General features: G+C 35.7%; 1 pseudogene; it reads right to left on the bottom strand.

The window, feature by feature from the left end:
* Positions 1–1,558: 1,558 nt before the first annotated feature.
* LOC142840274 (farnesyl pyrophosphate synthase pseudogene) overlaps positions 1,559–19,262 on the bottom strand; it is a 146,153-nt pseudogene continuing 128,449 nt past the window's right edge.

Below are 19,262 nucleotides of genomic sequence, written 5' to 3'. Positions count from 1 at the left end.
GCAATTAGTGTTATTGAATACTAACTTTAAGCCATGGTGATCTGATAAGTGTAGGAGGAGGGCCCTTGTTTGTCCTGGCAGCCTAGAACTGAAACAATCACACAGAAATTGTGTTAATTAAAATACTGCTTGGCCCATTATCTCTGGCTTCTTATTGCCTAACTCATATTAATTTAACCCATTTCTATTAATTTGTGCATCGCCACATGGCAGACTTACCGGCAAAGATTCAGCATGTCTGACTCTGGAGGCTCCATAATGTCTCCCTCTTTCTCTCCACCTTCCTTCTCCCAGCATTCAGTTCCATCTTCTCCACCTACATAAATTCTGCCTAATCAACAGGCCAAGGCAGTTTCTTTATTCATTAATGGTAAGCACATCACACAGAGGGGACTTCCACACCAGATAAGATACAGGGGGTTATTTCAATTTTTTATATACATTGAGGTTTGTTTTGTGACCAAGAATGTGGTCAATTTTAGAAAAGATTCCATGACGTGTTAAGAAGAAAGTATATGCATTTGTGTTTTGGGGAAATGTTCTATAGATGTCTATTATGTCCATTTGATTCTTGACATCTGTTAGTTTTTTTTTTATTTCTCTGTTAAATTTCTGTCTAGCAGACCCATCAATTGTAGAGAGTAGGGTGTTGAAGTCTCCTACGATCAGTGTGTGGGGTTTGAAGTATGATTTAAGCTTTAGTAATGTTTCTTTTACACATGTGTATGTTCTTGTATATGAGACATAGTTGTCCAGAATTGGGACTTTGTTATGATAGAGTTTTCCTGTGATGAGTATGAACTGTCCTCTTTTGATTGACTTTAACTTGAAGTCTATTTTGTTAGACATTAGGATAGCTACCCCTGCTTGTTTCTTATATCTCTCAGACTGGAAAATATTTTCCCAGCCCTTTGCTCTGAGGTAAAGCTTGTCCTTGAGGCTGAGGTGTGTTTCTTTTATGCAACAGAAGGATGTACCTTGTTTCAGTATCCATTCTATTATCCTATGTCTTTTTATATGTAAACTGAATCCTTTGATCTTAAGGGATATTAGTGACCAGTGATTGTTAATTCCTGTTATTTTTCAATGGTAGTGTTTATGTGTTTCTCTACTTTAGGGCTTACTAGTGTAAGATGTGAGATTACTTATCACCTGTGTTTCTATGGATGCAGCTAACTTCCTAGGATTAGAGTATTCCTTCTAGTACTTTCTGCAATACTAGATTTGTGGATAGGTAATGTTTAAATTTAGTTTTGTCAAGAAATATCTTATTTTCTCTGTCTATGGTGATTGAAAGATTTACTGGGTATAATCTCTTGCATTGATCTCTTAATGTCTGCATAAGGTGGTAATTAACACTAGTTAGGGAGATATTTTTGCCATGTTTCCATACTCACAACAAAATATGCAGTTTTTTTACCCTTGTAATGTTTTATGTTAATTTTTATAGATGTTCCTCATTCATCATTCCTAGTTTGTCAAGAGATTTGATCATAATGGTGTGTTTGTTTAAATTTTCACAAATAAAACTTGGTATAAGTTGTTATTTTTTTTTCTGTACAATAATTTATTGAGATCCCGCCCTCAAAGCCTTTGCAAGCTCGAGGTCACTATTTCCGCTTGTAGATCTTCTTTGCTAGTTCCAGGAAGATGGCTGGGGGCAGCGGTGCAGAGTACTGCTCCACGAGGCTCTTGAGGCGGCTGTAGCTGTCTTCCTCGTACTTTAAAAACACAGCTGGCAGATCCAGCGCTTCATACAGCGCTTTCACCTGTGCCACCTTCTCTGGGTCCTTCTGCCCATAATTCTCCTCTAAGATCTGACGCTGTTACGGAGTGGCTCACAGCAGACACTGAAACACCAGCCAGCTGCATTTGTTGTCCTGGATGTTGGTGTCGACCTTTCCGGTCACACTGGGGTCACCGAAGAGATCAAGGTAGTCATCTTGGATCTGAATGAACTCGCTCATCTCCAGCAGGATCTTCTTGGCATTGGCATGTTCTTTCTCCCCATCAATGCCTGCCATGTACATGGCAGCCGTGACAGGCAGGTAGAAAGAATAGAAAGCCATCTTGTACTTGACAATAGATTTGTACCTCTTTGCAGTGTATCTACCAAGACCCACATGGCCCTGGGGTGCAATTATGAGGTCAAGGGTCTGCCCAATCTCTGTCTGATAGGAGCTCTGCGGAAAGAGCTCCAGCAGGTTCAGGTAGTTGGGCTGCTCCCTGCAGTACAACTTCAGCAGGCGGTAGATGCAGGCTTCCAGAAGCAGAGCATCATTGACAGCATCTAAGCCTATGCCTGGCTTCTGGTACCAGCAGATCTGTCTGCGTCGAGTGAGAGAAGAATCCATGATGTCATCTGACACAGTTCTACACACCAGCACACAGTCAGGGCCCACTGCAGACTCTCAGCATCCTGTTTTCTTGGCTCTACCAGCTCCCGGAAAGCTTGGAGCACAGTCAAACCCAGATTGTACTTGCTTCCCATGACATTGTACTCCAGGACCTCTGTAGTGATATGGAGCGGCGGGGCTGCGTCCCCAACACCCCAGCCGCCTGCTCGGCTAGCTTATGCCCCGAAATAATTACACAGACACTGTATTCATTTAATCACTGCTTGGCCCTTTAGCTCTGGCCCTTACTGGCTAATTCTGATATACCGATCAACCCATCTCTAATAATCTGTGAGCACCGGTCTTACCGGGAAGATTCTAGGTCGGAGCTTCATCGCGTGTGTCTGCCTGGGAGCGGGGCACGGCGTCTCTCTGAGGCTTCTGCTACCGAGAAGAGAGCTGACCTCACTTCCTCTTCCTCCCAGCGTTTTGTTCTGTTTACTCCTCCCACCTATCTCCTAACCAATGAGAGCCAAGAAGTTTCTTTTTATTTAACCAATGACCTTCCTCCATCAGACCTCCTTGAGCCAGGCAATGACATCACCTGTCTCCGGGTGGCCTAGCTCATCCTCAGTCAGCACCTTGACAATCTGGGAGAACTGCTGGACGAAATCCTGCCTGTCTTGGTTACAAGTCTCCGATTTCTGGTTCCCATTCATTCTGAGAGAGGAACAAAATGCTCTGCTCCTTAACGCAACTTCTCCCGGGTCTGAGGTGTTTGCAGCTCACACCTAAAAGTCGGTATAAGTTGTTATTATAAAATTTTATTTCATTAGTTTGTATTTAAGATAGATTGTGTGAATTTTTTGATAACTGAAAATTGAGACTGGTTGTGTTTTGTGATTATCTTGATGGTAATAATTGGCTGTAGGCCAAAGTTAGTTCAGATATTGTGACTACTAGCATTCCATGTTATGATATACATACCTATATTTGCAATGAAACAAGAAACACATTTGTAGAGGGATTCATGAGACATTTATAGAGAACATCATGGATCGTGACTGACAGAAAAAAAAGAAAAGGCTTGAAAGGCAGCAATAAATGGACACAGAAAAGGCATGCTTTGTCTCTTCTACTGGCCCCAAAGTAGGAAACAGACAGATGGACCAATGGAATCAAATAGAGCAGCCTGATATTGATCTACATACACATGTACATCTGATTTTTGACAAAAAAAGATAAAATTATACAATGGAAAAAAGAAAGAATCTTCAACAAATGGTGACAGCATAGCTGGATGTCAACATGTTAAAGAATGCAAACAGATTCATATCTATCTACATGCAAAAACCTTAAGTGCAGATGGATCAAAGACCTCAGCATAATTGGCAAATGATTCTATTATAGTTGGATAAAATAATTTCCCTTCATCTTCAAATGTGATGAGGTATAACCTATGAGCTCAAATATTGTAGGGCTAAAATGTCAAAATTAGAATTATTATAACTATTTCTTCTAATATTGAAATTTTAGAAATAGTTATTTCTTCTAATTTTGACATTTTAGCCCTCTAATGTTAACAAGAATAGTTTCTCTCTTGCTTTCATTATTGTGTGGATAAAAAAATTTCAAGTTCTTCATAAATGAGAGATAAATCTGAAAATATTCCTTAGGAATAATTTCAAATTATGTTTTATTTCATAAATATAAATTACAAAAATATTTAAATAATCTATATGGACATTCAGTTCCAATAGAAATACATTCAATGGGATCTAATGCTATTCCTATCTAACAATGTCAAGTAAATATTTTATAAAATTTTATAATTTTATTATTTACCTGGTAAGTAAAATTATCTATTTTAAAGATTCCCATTATTATAAGTTTAATGCCAATTATAAATAGCTATTGTTCTTACATTCCAAAAGTAATATTTAAACATTAATTTTTATAGTGCTATCATGTGACTCAATTTTACACAGTGAATTATTTTAGGGAACACCACTATCCTATCTTAGGCATGTGTTGTAATCAGTAAGTTTGTTCCTCATTAACTCCTCTTGGGAAATATGGTGCTCATGTTTTTGATAGCAACAGGAAGAGGATATTTTAAGCAAAAAAAATTAATTCATACTTGATTTAAAAAAACAATATTGTTGGTTGCTAAAGTCCAAGAAAATAGTCAATATATTCTAGGATGCAAAATGCTACACTATTCACTTACTATAAGTGTGCCACAAATGAAGTTCACCAGAAATGCCCCCAAAGAATGTGTGTTTTTTTTTTCTTGAATTGAGAAACCATGGGATTATGTGTATCTGAATACACCTCCTATGACAAAAGAAGATGGTTACAAGAATCAGTAGGTAATTTTTTGTCTTCTGTGATTTCAAATCCAAATGGCTAATCATTCTATATTATGTTGAGATCAATCAAAGCTATTTCTGCAATTTTTCCTTTCATTGAATTGTGACTTCAGCTGAGATATTTAACCTTGTGCATTTCATTACAGCATTCAAATGGTAAGCTACATAAATTTTTAAAGGGAAAAATGTTTCATTCATATGAATATTCTCATTTTACAGTTTTGGGCAGAACTTCAGAAATAGATTATTCCTTTCATGAAGAGGACCTAATATGCAGTTATGAAATACTCCTAACCAATAACACATATAAGATACTAACTTCATTAAAACTACTGAAAACCTTTCAAGAGTAGGAGCAAACTATTGAAAGCTTCTGGAAATGGCTCTGCAGTGAAAACAAAATGAAAAGTCACTTTGATTCTAGACCACTAAAGTGGTTTCTTTATTTGCAGGGTATATGTTTCAAGACTTCCAGTGGATTCTTGAACTTTCCATATGTAATCTATATGCTTTGTAATATCATCATATGTTTAATCTGTCATTTTAGATTGTATATGTGGAGCCTATACTGTAACATTCCTTTTGTGGGTCACTGTTAAATAACATAAATGTCAGTCTAACACAGGATATGTGATAATATGAGACAGTTGATATGACAGTTTAAATAGCTACTAAGTAGCTAGCAATTGGATAATATATACAGTGTCAATATTTTGGATCAAGAGATGATTCATATTCAATCAAGCAGTATGCAACTTAAATCATAAATAATTTATTTCTGGAGGGCATTAGTTATTGTTTTTATATTGCCATTAATCATACATACTAAAATGACCTGAAGTAAAAATGAAGAGGACACTATTTGCCATCTATCTCCTCATTCTCCCTTCTACATTCCACCTCAGCAAGATAAGATCTTGATAACCAAGATGCTCTATGCAAGAACTGAAGCTATTCTCTTACCAGTTTCCAGCTAGAATCATTTCTTCTGGAAAGGAAAACACACCACTGTATTTTATTATACTCCCAATTCCTCATCAGTAGAGCTCATCTCTAAATGAGGACAGTAGAGGAGTTCTTGTCTTTCAAGCATCTTTCATTCATGGCTCACAGGCTGGAATTGTGCAAAGCACACCAAGAGTGCTGGCGTCCCACTCATACATTTCATTTCATGGAGCTGTGGTTTCCAGCCAGTAAAGGAAGCCTGAGAGGCATCGTCTACCTTAATTCCCACTCATCAAAGAAAGTTGACTGTTGGGAAATTGAAACAAAATTCAAAATGAAAGATAATATGGAATCAGATGAACAACAACAGAATCCTCAAACACTAACCTCAGATACTACTTTCATCAAAGGAGCTAAAATTATATTGGACTAGTTTGTACAACAATTTATCCTGCATCAGAGTACTGAACAATGAGGCAGGATGAAGAAGACTGGGTGACTAAAATGACAGTCAGTAACTTGCAATACCATATATACATACATACTTACATATATATATATATATATATATATATATATATATATATATATATATATATATATATACACACATACACACACACATACACACACACACACACACACATTTAGTTTTTAGGTTTTTCTAAACCCAGTTGTACTGGGTTTAGTATAAAGATTAACAATAAAGATTAAACTTCATAATATCCAAAGCTCTAAACAAATGGCAAGTAGGGCAAACAAATATAGACCTACAAGCAGATATATCAAAGCAAAACAGAAAGACAAAGAGAGGAGTCTTTAAAACAATAAAGAGAAAATTGCCTTAGTACTTTAAAAGGAATCTCAGTAAGGCAAACAGCTGATTTCTTTTGTTGAAAATCAATTGACCAGGGATATATCAGCTTAATTCTGGACTTTCGCTTCTATTACAGTCATCTATCTATTTATTCCAAGACAAGTGCTACAGTATCTAGTACTTTAAGAATTACATTATTCTCTGACTACTTTACTTGCATGTTAACTTGAGAATAAGCTTACTAATTTATATAAACAAGTCAGATGTGTTATATCTGTGACACAGGAACTATCCAGGAGTATTACTTTCATGGAAATGTAGTTATATACATCATTTGTTGGGAATATATTCTCTTTTTAATGGGGGCACAGTGGAAAGGGGCGATAACATTGCCAAGGCTTTTACTAGATTATCATATTTTGGAATGTGAATAAAATGAAATATGACAAGACAGTTTTAGAAACTGAAAGAAGAGGTCTAGTGATGGCTCAACAGCTAAGATTACTTGATGCACTTCTAGATGACAGTGTCAAGACATGGTCAAAAGAATGACTAATGGTGAACAGTGCCTTGAGATACTGTGAGAGAGGCTACAGTAAAAAAGGCAGAGAGCCTTTTACCTTGGGTGAATTTTGATCACTGAACTGTTCTTGAATGTGATTTTGTGCCTGCTGTGTTGAAACATTTATGTTCAATTCATAAGACATGTTGATTCTTGTTGGATGTCAGAACAAAGTTATAGAACCCAATATAGTGAAAGGATGTGCTGAATGCTGTCCTCAGTGTATCTTGAATCTGGATATGACCTTCTGCCTTGCATTTGTGGTTTCCCAGATAGAATTTACAGGATATGCCTGGAAATTGTGTTTAATCGGTCTGTCCTGAGAACATTCTGGAAAAGGGCTGCACAGAAATTATTTAGTATGTGCTTACTGGAATTTACTTACATTAGTTTCTGAACTCAAACAAACTTCCTTGGATCATTGCTTTCTCTGCTACATTTGTATATAAAAGTATACACAAACTCCAATGCCCTCTTTCAACTTCCAAGAGCACTATGTACACCTGAATTGCATAGACATACAGACAGACAAAATACCTATAACTGTAAAATAAAATGAAATATGTATTTAAAAAAGAAACTGACAATAAATTCTAAAGCCAATTAAACTCTCTTTCATAACCACAACGACTACTTGGCCTTAAGGAATCCAAGCTTGATAAGTAATATAAACATCCAAGAGGTCCAGAGAACTCAAGTTGGATACCTAAAGAAATATAGAATGTGATAGTGAGTCTTGAGGGTTGGTTTACTGATCTTAAGATGATTCAAAATTATTTAAAATTCCACTCAAGGTATGGTATTACAGGCTTTAAAAAACCCACACATATGGATTGAAAAAAAGGAAGATTATGAAATTAAATAAAATTCTACAATTGAAAGAGAGGGAGAGTTCAAGGCCAGCTTTTTCTCACCTGAAAAATCGAAAGAAGAAGTTCAGAAATACCTATATATGTACAGACAATCATTTTTCTTATAGAAATTGTATGTCTCAAGGATAACTTTGCTGAAATTAAATCTTCTTTGCAACGAAATTAGTCTCATTTAGATTTTCTTGAGTAGATATTTAAATAACTAACACAAGAGAACAAGATGTTTACAGAGAAACCAGTATACTCATTACTTACATTATATTTTTATTCATTATCTTGGCTTTGTTTTCTATCCAGAAATGAAAATATATGGTGATTTCTCTATTGTTTCTTCAATATCTGGCATGTTTTCCCTCAAGAAATTCTCTTAGTTTTATATATTCTGGAAATTCATTATTTCACATTCATTTTTTGAAGGGTAACAGTATTAAAAATAGGAGTTTGGTTGACAATTTTAAATTTTCAGCATAAATTTTGTCAGTGGTTGTTTCTTTCTGCTGTAAATGCTTGGGTATATTCAAATAAAATTTTATTCATGGACCCTGAATGTTTAATCTCTTATGAGTTCCATGTGTCAAACACACACACACACACACACACACACACACACACACACTTCTGCTGTGGGCCAATGGTCTTGTACCCAATAAAGACTTGTCACTTGTATTGCTTTAATAAAGTGCTTATTATCCAGTAGCCATGGAGGAAGAAGAAGCACAGAAACCAGAACAGGAAATTCTGGAAAGAAGAAAGGCTCAGTCTGCAGTTGTCACCCAGATGCAGAGGAAGCAAGATGAGAATACATCACTGATGAAAGGTACCAAGCCATGTGGCTAACACAGACAAGAATTATGAGTTACTAGAACATAGGAGAGTTAATAAAAAACCCTGAGCTAATAGGCCAACTAGTTTATAATTAATGTAGTCCTCTGTGTATTTCTTTGGGACTGAATGACTGCCAGACAGAGCAGGACAGAAATCTCAGTCAAAACATTTCTTTTTAATTTTTTTTGTTAGTATTTTTGGGTTCTGGTTTCGGGGATTTCTTTGTTTTTTTTTTAAGGTTTTCTTTTCTTAAATTGTTTTATTGAGCTATATATTTTTCTCTGCTCTTATCCCTTCTTCCCACCTACCCTTCAACCTTCCCCCATGATGCCCACACTCCCAATTTACTCATGAGATTTTGACATTTTCTACTTCCCATGTAAATTAGATCTATGTATGACTCTCTTAGAGTCCTCTTTGTTATCTAGTTTCCCTAGGATTGTGGTTATAGAATAGTTTTCCTTTGATTTATATCTAAAAGCCACTTATGGGTGAGTACATTCTATATTTGCCTTTCTGGTTTGGGGTTACTGCACTCAATATGATGTTTCCTAGATCCATCCATTTGCCTGCAAATTTCAAGATGTCATTATTTTTTTCTGCTGTGTAGTAATCCATTGTGTAAACCACATTTTCCTTCTCCATTCTTCAGTCAAAGGACATTAGGTTGTTTCCAGGTTCCAGCCATTACAAATAATGCTGCTACGAACATAGGTGAGCACATGTCCTTGTGATATGATTGAGCATTCTTTGGATATATACCCAAAAGTGGCATTACTGGGTCATGAGGTAGGTTGTTTCCTAATTTTCTGGGAAATCACCATACTGATATCCATGGCAGCTGAACCAAAATGTACTACCATACCAAAATGCACTACCACCAGCAATGGAGGAGTGCTTCCTTTATCCAACATCCTCTCCAGCATAAGCTGTCATCAGTGTTTCTTATCTTGGCCATTCTTACAGGGGTAAGATGGAATATCAGAGTTGTTTTGATTTGCTTTTCTCTGATGGCTAAGGATATTGACCATTTCATTAATTAGCTTTCAGTCACTTTAGAGTCAACTGTTGAAAGTTTTCCATTTAGGTCTGTAACCCATTTATTATTATTATTATTATTATTATTATTATTATTATTATTATTATTATTAATTTGTTTGTTTGATGACAAATTTCTTGAATTCTTTCTATATTTTGGAGATCAGACTTCTGTCTGATATGGGGTCTGTGAAGATCTGTACGCTGTTGTTTTATTTTGTTGACTGTGTCCTTTGTTTTACAGAATCCTCTCAGTTTCAGCGGGTCCCATTTAATATTGAATAATTGTTTCTCTCAGTGTCTGTTCTACTGGGGTTATATTTAGGAAACAGTCTCCTGTGACAATTCACTCAAATATACTTCTTTCTTTATCTTCTATAAGGTTCAGTGTGGTTGGTTTTGTGTTAAGGTTTTTGATCCATTTGGACTTGAGTTTTGTGCATGGAAATAGCTATGGAATTCTTTTTCATCTTCTACATGTTGATATCCAGTTATGCCAGCATCATTTGTTGAATATGCTTTATTTTTTCCTTTTTATATTTTTTATTTCTTTGTCAAAAATCAGGTGCTCAAAGGTATGTGGAATGATACTCAGGTTTTCAATTTGGTTCCATTGGTTCTTTTATCTGTTTTTAAGCAAATATCAGACTGCTTTCATTACTGTAGCTCTGTAGTAGAATTTGAAGTCAGGGATTGTGATGCCTCCAGAAGTTCTTTTATTGCACAGGGCTGTTTTGGCTATACTGGGTATTTTGCTTTTCCATATGAAGTTGAATATTGTTCTTTCAAAGTCTGTGAAGAATTTTGCTGGACATTGCAGTGAATCTGTAGATTGTTTATGGTAAGATTGCCATTTTTACTATGTTAATTCTACCTACCCAAGAGTGTGGAGATCTTTCCATTTTCTGGTATCTTCTCCATTTTCTTTCTTCAAAGATTTAAAGTTCTTGTCATACAGGTCTTCTACTTGTTTGGTTAGAGTAACTTCAAGATATTTTATGTTCTTTGTGGTTATCAGCAGGGGTGATATTTCTCTGATTTCTTTCTTAACCCATTTATCATCAGTTTAAAGGAGGGCTACTGAATTTATGATTAAGCTTGTATCCTGCTATATTACTGAAGGTGTTTATGAGTTGTATAAGTTCCCTGTTAGAATTTTTGGGGTCATACATGTAAACTATCATATCACCTGCAAATAGTGAGGGTTTGACTTCTTTTCTGATTGTTATTCCCTTGATCTTCTTCTGTTGTCTTATTGCTCTAGCTAGAACCTCAAGAACTATATTAAACAGATATGGAGAGAGTCAAAAACTTTGTCTTTTCCTGATTTCGGCAGAATCACACTGAATTTCTCTGTATTTAGTTTGATGTTGGCTGTTGGCTTGCTGTATATTGCTTTTATTATGTTTAGGTATGTTCCTTGTATGCCTGCTCTCCAAAACCATTATCATGAAGAGATGTAGTAAGAAGGAGTGGGCTGCTTCCCGCCGCCTGGCTAGCTTAAGCCCCGAAATAACCACACACAAATTGTATTAATTAATTTACTGTGTGGCCCATTATATTTAGCCTCTTCCTGGCCAATTCTCATGTCCTAATGTAACCCATTTCTACCAATCTGTGTAACACCACGAGGTCGTGGCTTACCAGGAAAGCTTCTAACCAGTGTCAATCTCAGGCAGGAGCTTCATGGTATCTGCCACACTGCCCTTCTTCCCAGAATTCTTTTCTGCCTTCCCAGCCTACCTGAGTTCTGCCCTATCAAGTAGGCTAAGGTAGTTTCTTTAATAACCTACACCAAAAGAATGCTGCATTTTCAAAGGCTTTATCAGCATCTATTGAGATGATCATTTGTTTTTTTTTCAGTTTGTTTATATTTTGGATTACATTGACAGCTTTTCATATGTTGATCCATTTCTGCATCTCTGGAGTGAAGCCTACTTGGTCATGGTAAATGACTTTTCTGATGTGTTCTTGAATTCGGTTTGCCAGTATTTTATTGAGTAATTTCACATCAATGTTCATGAGTGAGACTGGTTTAAAATTCTCTTTCTTGGTTATGTCTTTGTGTGGTTTTGAGTATCAGGGTAATTGTAGCTTTGTAAAAAGAATTTGGCAACCTTCTGTTTCTATTGTGTGGAACAATTTGAGGAGTATTGGTATTAGTTCTTTGAAAATCTTACAGAATTCTATGCAGAAGCCATCTGGTCCTGGGCTTTTTTTGGTTGGGAGACTTTTGATGTATGTTTTTATTTCGTTACCAGTTAGATCTATTTAATTTGCTTAACTGGTCTTGTTTTAATTTTGGTAAGTGACGTTTATCCAGAAAATTTTCCAATTCCTTTAAGGTTTCCAATTTTGTGCAGCACAGATTTTTTAAGTATGTCCTGATGATTTAGATTTCTTCCATGTCTATTCTTATGTCTCAGTTTTTATTTCTGATTTTGCTAATTTGGATATTTTCTCTCTGACTTTTGGTTAGTTTGGATAAAGGATGGTATGGTTTGTGAATTTTTCAAAGAACCAACTCTGTGTTACAGATTCTTTGTATTGTTTTCTTTGTTTCTGTTTTGTTGATTTTAGCTATCGATTTAAGTATTTTCTGATGTCTCTTCCTTCTGGGTGAGTTTGCTTCTTTTTGTTCTAGAGTTCTCAAGTGTTCTGTTAACTCATTAGTGTGGCATTTTTTCCAGCTTCTTCATGTAGGCATTAGTGCTATAATCTATCCTCTTAATACTGTTTTCATTGTGTCCCATAAATTTGGATATGTTATCTTGTTGTTTTCATTGAATTTTGGGGAGTCTTTAATTTCTTCCCGTATTTCTTCCTTCACCCATTGGTAATTCAGGTGAGCACTGTTTAATTTCCATGTGTGTATGGGCTTTCTGAAATTAGAGTCGCTGTTGAATTCTAATTTTAAACCTTGGTGATCCAATAGGATACATAGGTTATTCCTATTTTTTGTTTCTTTTGAGGTTTACTTTGTTACCTAGTATGTGGTAAATTATTCAGAAGGTTCCATGAGGTTCTGTGAAGAAGGTATATTCTTTTATGTTTGGATGGAATATTCTATAGATGTCTATTAAGTCTATTTGAGTCATAACTTCTGTTAGTTCCCTGTTTCTCTGTTAAGTTTCTGTCTGGAAGACCTGCCGTGTGGTGAGATTGGGGTGTTGAAGTCTCCCACTATTATTGTATGATGTTTTGTGTGTGATTTAAGCTTTAGTAGTGTTTCTTCTACATATGAGGGTGCCCTTGTATTTGGGGCATAAATGTTCAGTATTGAGATTTCCTCTTGATGCCTTTTTCCTGTGACAAATATGAAATGTCTTTGTCTCTTTTGATTAGTTTGAAATCTATTTTGTTAGATATTGGATATTCGAATAGCTATTCCAGCTTGTTTCTTAGGTCCATTTGATTTGGAAAACTTTTTTCCAATCCTTTTCTCTGAAGTGATGGCTGTCTTTGAGGTTGAGGTGTGCTTCTTGTATGTGGCAGAAGGATAGGTTGTGTTTTCATGTCCAATCTGTAGCCTGTGTAATTTTATAGTTGAGTCTATTTATATTAAGGTTATTAATGACCAGTGATTGCTATATCCTGTTATTTTAGATTTGTTGGTAGTGATATTGTTGTGTGTGTTTTCCCTTCTTCAGTATTTGCTGCTGTGATATCAATTGTCTGTGTTTTTTGTGGATGTAGCTAACTTCCTTAGGTTGTAGTTTTTCTGCTAGCATTTTGTGTAGGGCTCGGTTTGTAGCTAGGTGTTGGTTAATGAAGCATACAATGTAACAATGGTATGGTATTTTAATACTATCACCATTAGAAAGATGACCAAAGTAACACAATTAAAGATACATAAAAGTTAAAACTAACTATAGGTCAAATTGACCTAACAGACATTTAAAGAGCATTCCATTTAAAGCTATAAACTATACATTCTCTACAATACCTGTAACTTTCTCTAGAGAAGACCAGATATTGAACCATGAATGAAGACTAAAATAATTTAAAAAAATTCAGTGCTTTGGTACCACTCTTAGTGTTCTATTATTGTGAAGAGACACTATGATAAAAGCAACTCTTATCAAATAAAGCATTTAATTTGGGACTTCCTTATAAGTTCAGAGGATTAGTCTATTACAATTGTGGCAGGAATCATGCAGGCATGGTATTAGAGCATTAGCTGAGAGTCGCATACTGATTCACAGGAAGAAAGAGAGTGTGTGACACTGGAACTATTTGTGGTCTTTTGAAAGTTCAAAACTCACCTCAGTGGCACATTTCCTCTTACAAAGTCATACATCCTAGTCCTTCTTGAATAATATCAACACTGATGACTAAACATTCAAATATAGGAACTTATTTAGGCCATGCTTATTCAGACCTTGACAGTATATAACCATAACGACAGCATTCAAAAGAGTGAACAGGAAGATTATATATTTAAGATCAACCTGTTTTAATACACTTTCAAAGTGTTATTGAAAACAAAAAATATCCTGTATTTGGAAGGGCACGAGGAATGGCATAGAAAAGCAGCAGATGAAAAGGTTACACTTATTTTAGTTACCTTTCCTTCTCTTTAGGATCAGATTTTCCTACTATGGATCTTCCAATTATGGTTATCTTTTAATGTGTTTTGAGACATTCAAAGTAGTTTGACTTCCTATTATATTTCATTAATGACATAGGTCTGTAGCAAAACACTCTAGCAAAGCCCACAACATGTCTTTTGGAGGAATGAATTTCATTTTGTGGTTACATAATAGACTAAAACTTTTACAATCAGGGTTCCCTGACCTGTGAGAAGCCCAAGGACCGCCCACCTCTATCCAGATCTCCTAAGGTGAGCATCCAAACTGCCTAGGCTCCCCCAAAGCCAGTAGGTGCAGTAGGATCAAAAACCCACTGCGATTGTTCTTGAGTTCTCAGTATTCCTCATTGTCCTCTATGTTCAGCTAGTCCGGATTTATCCCATGCTTTTCCAGACCCAGGCCAGCTGGCCTTGGTGAATTCCTGATAGAACATCCCCATTGTCTCAGTGTGTGGGTGCACCCCTCGCCGTCCTGAGTTCCTTGCTCGTGCTCCATCTCCTTCTGCTCCTGATTTGGACCTTGAGATTTCTGTCCCGTGCTCCTCTGTCTCTGTCTCCTTTCCTTGCCTGATGAAGGTTAATATTCATGAGGATGCCTATGTGTTTGTCTTTGGGTTCACCTTCTTACTTAGATTCTCTAGGAACATGCATTACAAGCCCAATGTCCTTTATTTATGGCTAGAAACCAAATATGAGTGAGTACAGCCCATGTTCCTCTTTTTGGGTCTGGCTTACCTCACTCAGGATAGTGTTTTCTATTTCCATCCATTTGTATGCAAAATTCAAGAAGTCCTTGTTTTTACTGCTGAGTAATACTCTAATATGTATATATTCCATACTTTCTTCATCCATTCTTCCGTTGAAGGGCATCTAGGTTGTTTCCAGGTTCTGGCTATTACAAACAATGCTGCCATGAACATAGTTGAGCATATACTTTTGTTGTATGATAGGGCCTCTCTTGGGTATATTTCCAAGAGTGGTATTGCTGGATCCAGGGGTAGGTTGATCCCGAATTTCCTGAGAAACCGAAACACTGCTTTCCAGAGTGGTTGCACAAGTTTGCATTCCCACCAGCAATGGGTGAGTGTCCCCCTTTCTCCACAACCTCTCCAGCAAAGGCTATCATTGGTGTTTTTTATTTTAGCCATTCTGACAGGTGTAAGATGGTATCTTAAAGTTGTCTTGATTTGCATTGAACCAGATGAGGGAGGGTGACTTGATCGGGGAAGGGGGAGGGAAATGGGAGGCGGTTGCGGGGAGGAGGCAGAAATCCTTAATAAATAAATAAATTAATTAAAAAAAACAAGGGCTAGAGAGATGGTTCAGTGATTAAGAATAGTTATTGCTTGGTCAGGTGGTGGTGGCACATCCCTTTAATCCCAGCACTTAGGAGGCAGAGGCAGGCTGATTTCTTTGAGTTCAAGGACAGCCTGTTCTATAGAGCTAGTGCCAGGTCAGCCAGGGATACACAGAGAAACCTGTCTCAAAAAAACAAAAAGAAAAAATAAGAAGGAAAGAAAAGAAGGAAGAAAGAAAGAAGAGAGGGAGGGAGGGAAAGAGGAAGGAAGGAAGGAAAAAAGGAAGAATTCTAGGGACTAAAGATTTACCTCAGAGGAAGAGTATCTGGGTTTGATACCCAGCATGATGATAAAATAATAATATTGTGTATGCACACACAAAAACTCATAGCTACTTTTGACTGAAATTGTGACAATCCTAACTACTCTAAAGGCTCTCAAAATCCAAATTCAAACCACTGCTGTAGGGTTCTTGGGCTTTTATGGTGCTATCATGTAAAAATAGGCCAGAGACTTTTGGGAAGCCAAACCCCAAGTTGAATTGCCTTACCCAATCTTGATACAGGGGAAGGAACTTGGTCCCTGCCTCAACTTGATGTACCATGCTTTGTTGACTTTTGTGGGATGCCTTACGCTGTCTGAATGGAGGAGGATTGTATGGGGGAGGGGGTTAGAAGGGAGGTGGTGGAGGAAATGAGAGGAGAAAAGGGAGGGGAAACGGGGGTCGGTATGTAAAATAAATGAAAAAATTTAATTAGCATGAAAAAAAAAACTTTTACAAAATATTTAGAGAACACTTGCTATAATTCTTATGTACTAAGTCATGGAGAAAATCCCAGAGGAATACAAAAAAACAGGGACTATAAAACCTTTGTAACTGAGAATAAATCAAAATACAGACATAAAGTATAAAAAATAAATTTTGTTTTATAACAAACTAGCTAGTTTTTAAGATAAACTAAAATTGGCATAGATAAAATTTGGGTATTAGACAATTAAATTATTATATCTCAAAGGCTGAGGTTTCAAAATAAAGTAGATGTTAGAGGAATGTGCATATATATATATATATTTAAAAGAACTTGAATTATGTTTATTCAAATTCATCTTGAAATAAAAAATTAACCACCAAACATATTAATATGAGACCATAAAAGTATAAAGATAAGAAAAATTAGAACACATGATAAAGATATAACCTTGCTTTTAGAAATCACTATAAAATTGATACACATTTGAAAAGAAAAAAGAAATAATGTGAGATCCCTCTATATGCTATGAATATGTTTTATTACCATTGGTTAATAAAGAAAGTACTTTGTCCTATAGCAGGGCAGTATATAAGTAGGAGAGAAAACCAAACCGAACGCACAGAGAAAGAAGGCAGAGTCATGCAGATGCCATGTAGCTAACAAAGGAGAAAGAACCTTACCAGTAAGCCAAAGACTCGTGACAAATCACAGATTAATAGAAATGGGTTGATTTAAGATATAAGAGCTATGTAGGTAGGGATGCACCTAAGCTGTTGACCAAGCAGTGTTGTAATTAATATAGTTTTTGAGCCATTATTTGGGTCTGGCAGAGAAGGAAATGAAGGTACAGTCTCCATTTACCAAGAAGCAATTACAAAATACTTAATAATTATAGCAAAGAGAAATTATTCCCAAGACATATGCTAGGTTTATCATTATGTTAATAAAATTTAGTGATAATATCCATGTTCTATTAAACTATAAATTTAAAAATCACTCAAGAGAAGAAAATACTTCTAGATCAGTAATGTTGTGGGGAAATTTTAAAGGCAGTTAAATCTATATTCACCACTAAACTGAGGTTTACTACAGACTTTAGAGAAAAAAAATAGAATTGTTGAAAGTCATAGAAGCTATGTAACTTGTCTAATTTCTCACAACTAGAAAACAATGAAAACTTTGGGGGAAGGAAATTTATAATATTTTAATCAAATCAATGTTTGCATATACATGAGCATAGATACCTAAGATAGATACTTAAAGTAACAAGAAAGTATTTTATTAATGTTTTAAAGTGTAGATTATAATGCTGTGCAATAATGCTTTTGCACACTGTAAAGATTTGTTACTCATATTGGTTTAATAAAATTCTGATTGACTAGTAGCCAAGCAGGAATTATAGTCAGGGCAACCAGACTAGGAAAATTCTGGGAAGATGAAAGGCAGATAGTCAGGCACTAGTCAGACACAGGGGAAGCAAGATGAGAATGCCTTACTGAGAAAAGGTAACAAGCCATGTCCCTAAACATAGATAAGTATTCTAGGTGAATTTAAGTCAAAACAGTTAGTTAATAATAAACCTGAGCAGTAGGCCAAACAGTCTATAATTAACATAAGCCTCTGTGTGTTTATTTGTGACTGAATGACTACAGGAAGACAGGACAGAAACTTCTGTTTATATTATGGCAAAGTAGATCAAATCATAATTCACAATAATAGTTTCAAAGTGTATAGTATAATATAGAGCAAAAAATATGTGATCAAATGGATTGCAGACGTGTTGGAAAATACAACCTATTTCTAAAAGAATATATACATGTGTACCCTATAAATATATTATAAGAGGAAGATGGGTTTGGCAATAGTGACACATTTCTCTTATTCCAGTACTGGGGAGGCAGAGAAAGGAAGATCTCTATGAGTTCCAGGCAAGTCTGGTATACAAAGTAAGTTCCAAGATGGAAGGACTGTTACACAGGGAAGAATTGTCTCAAAAAATCAAGAAGTGTTTTATAATAGATGTTCTCAACTTCGTTGGCAACTACCTAAAATAAACAGAAGAACATATTTTCTTGTGTAACACTGAAGACAATCCAGGTCTAGTCAGGAGCATTCCTGCTATTAGAATAGCAGAAAAATTCTAGCTATTGGATCTATTTGTCAACATTGATCCAAAATTCCTGGCAAATGTAATTATATAGCACAAATAAGTGAAATATAAAAATTGGGAAGAAAATATCATAGTTCATGTATTTTATTATAGTGATATAATAGAATAGGAATAAAAATCTTTAGAAATAATTTGAGTTTATCAAAGTACATGTATAAAAAGATCAATATATAAGAATCATTGAAGTTCTTGTATAAGCAATGTAGGTAGTGTTTTCACAAATGTATGGATAAACAGAAGATACAGAGTCCATAAAAAGATAATAAATAATAAAAGATATCTGACAAATATTAAAAATGCTTGCATAAATGTTTGGAAGTGTGCTCTTTAGGGAAATAAGAAAATATTATTTTTAAAATGTCATTTTCTCCAGATTATCATGTAGATTTACTTCAACAACTGAATTACTATCTTAATTGAATTTAGGTTATTTTTTCTCATCTTTTCAATTCTTTCTTAAAATTTTGTTTGCCCACAAAAAATTAGATACAGATGTCATCATGGCATTTTTCAGGCAAACTGTCCTTCATGTCCCACCCCTCCCCACTCCTTCTCCCTTTCCTAGTATCTCGCTGTTGCTCTTCTACCTGCAGCAGTTTCTTTTCTGATTTGATGGGAAAAGATAATATGTGACACAAATTTTGATGATTTTTTCAAGAGGCCTTTAAGTAAAGTACATGCAAA

The sequence above is a fragment of the Microtus pennsylvanicus genome, chromosome X (genome assembly GCF_037038515.1).
Source record: "Microtus pennsylvanicus isolate mMicPen1 chromosome X, mMicPen1.hap1, whole genome shotgun sequence".
In the NCBI taxonomy this organism is placed as follows: Eukaryota; Metazoa; Chordata; class Mammalia; order Rodentia; family Cricetidae; genus Microtus; species Microtus pennsylvanicus.
Note: the sequence above shows the minus strand (reverse complement) of the source record. Positions and strands in the feature narration are given on the sequence as shown.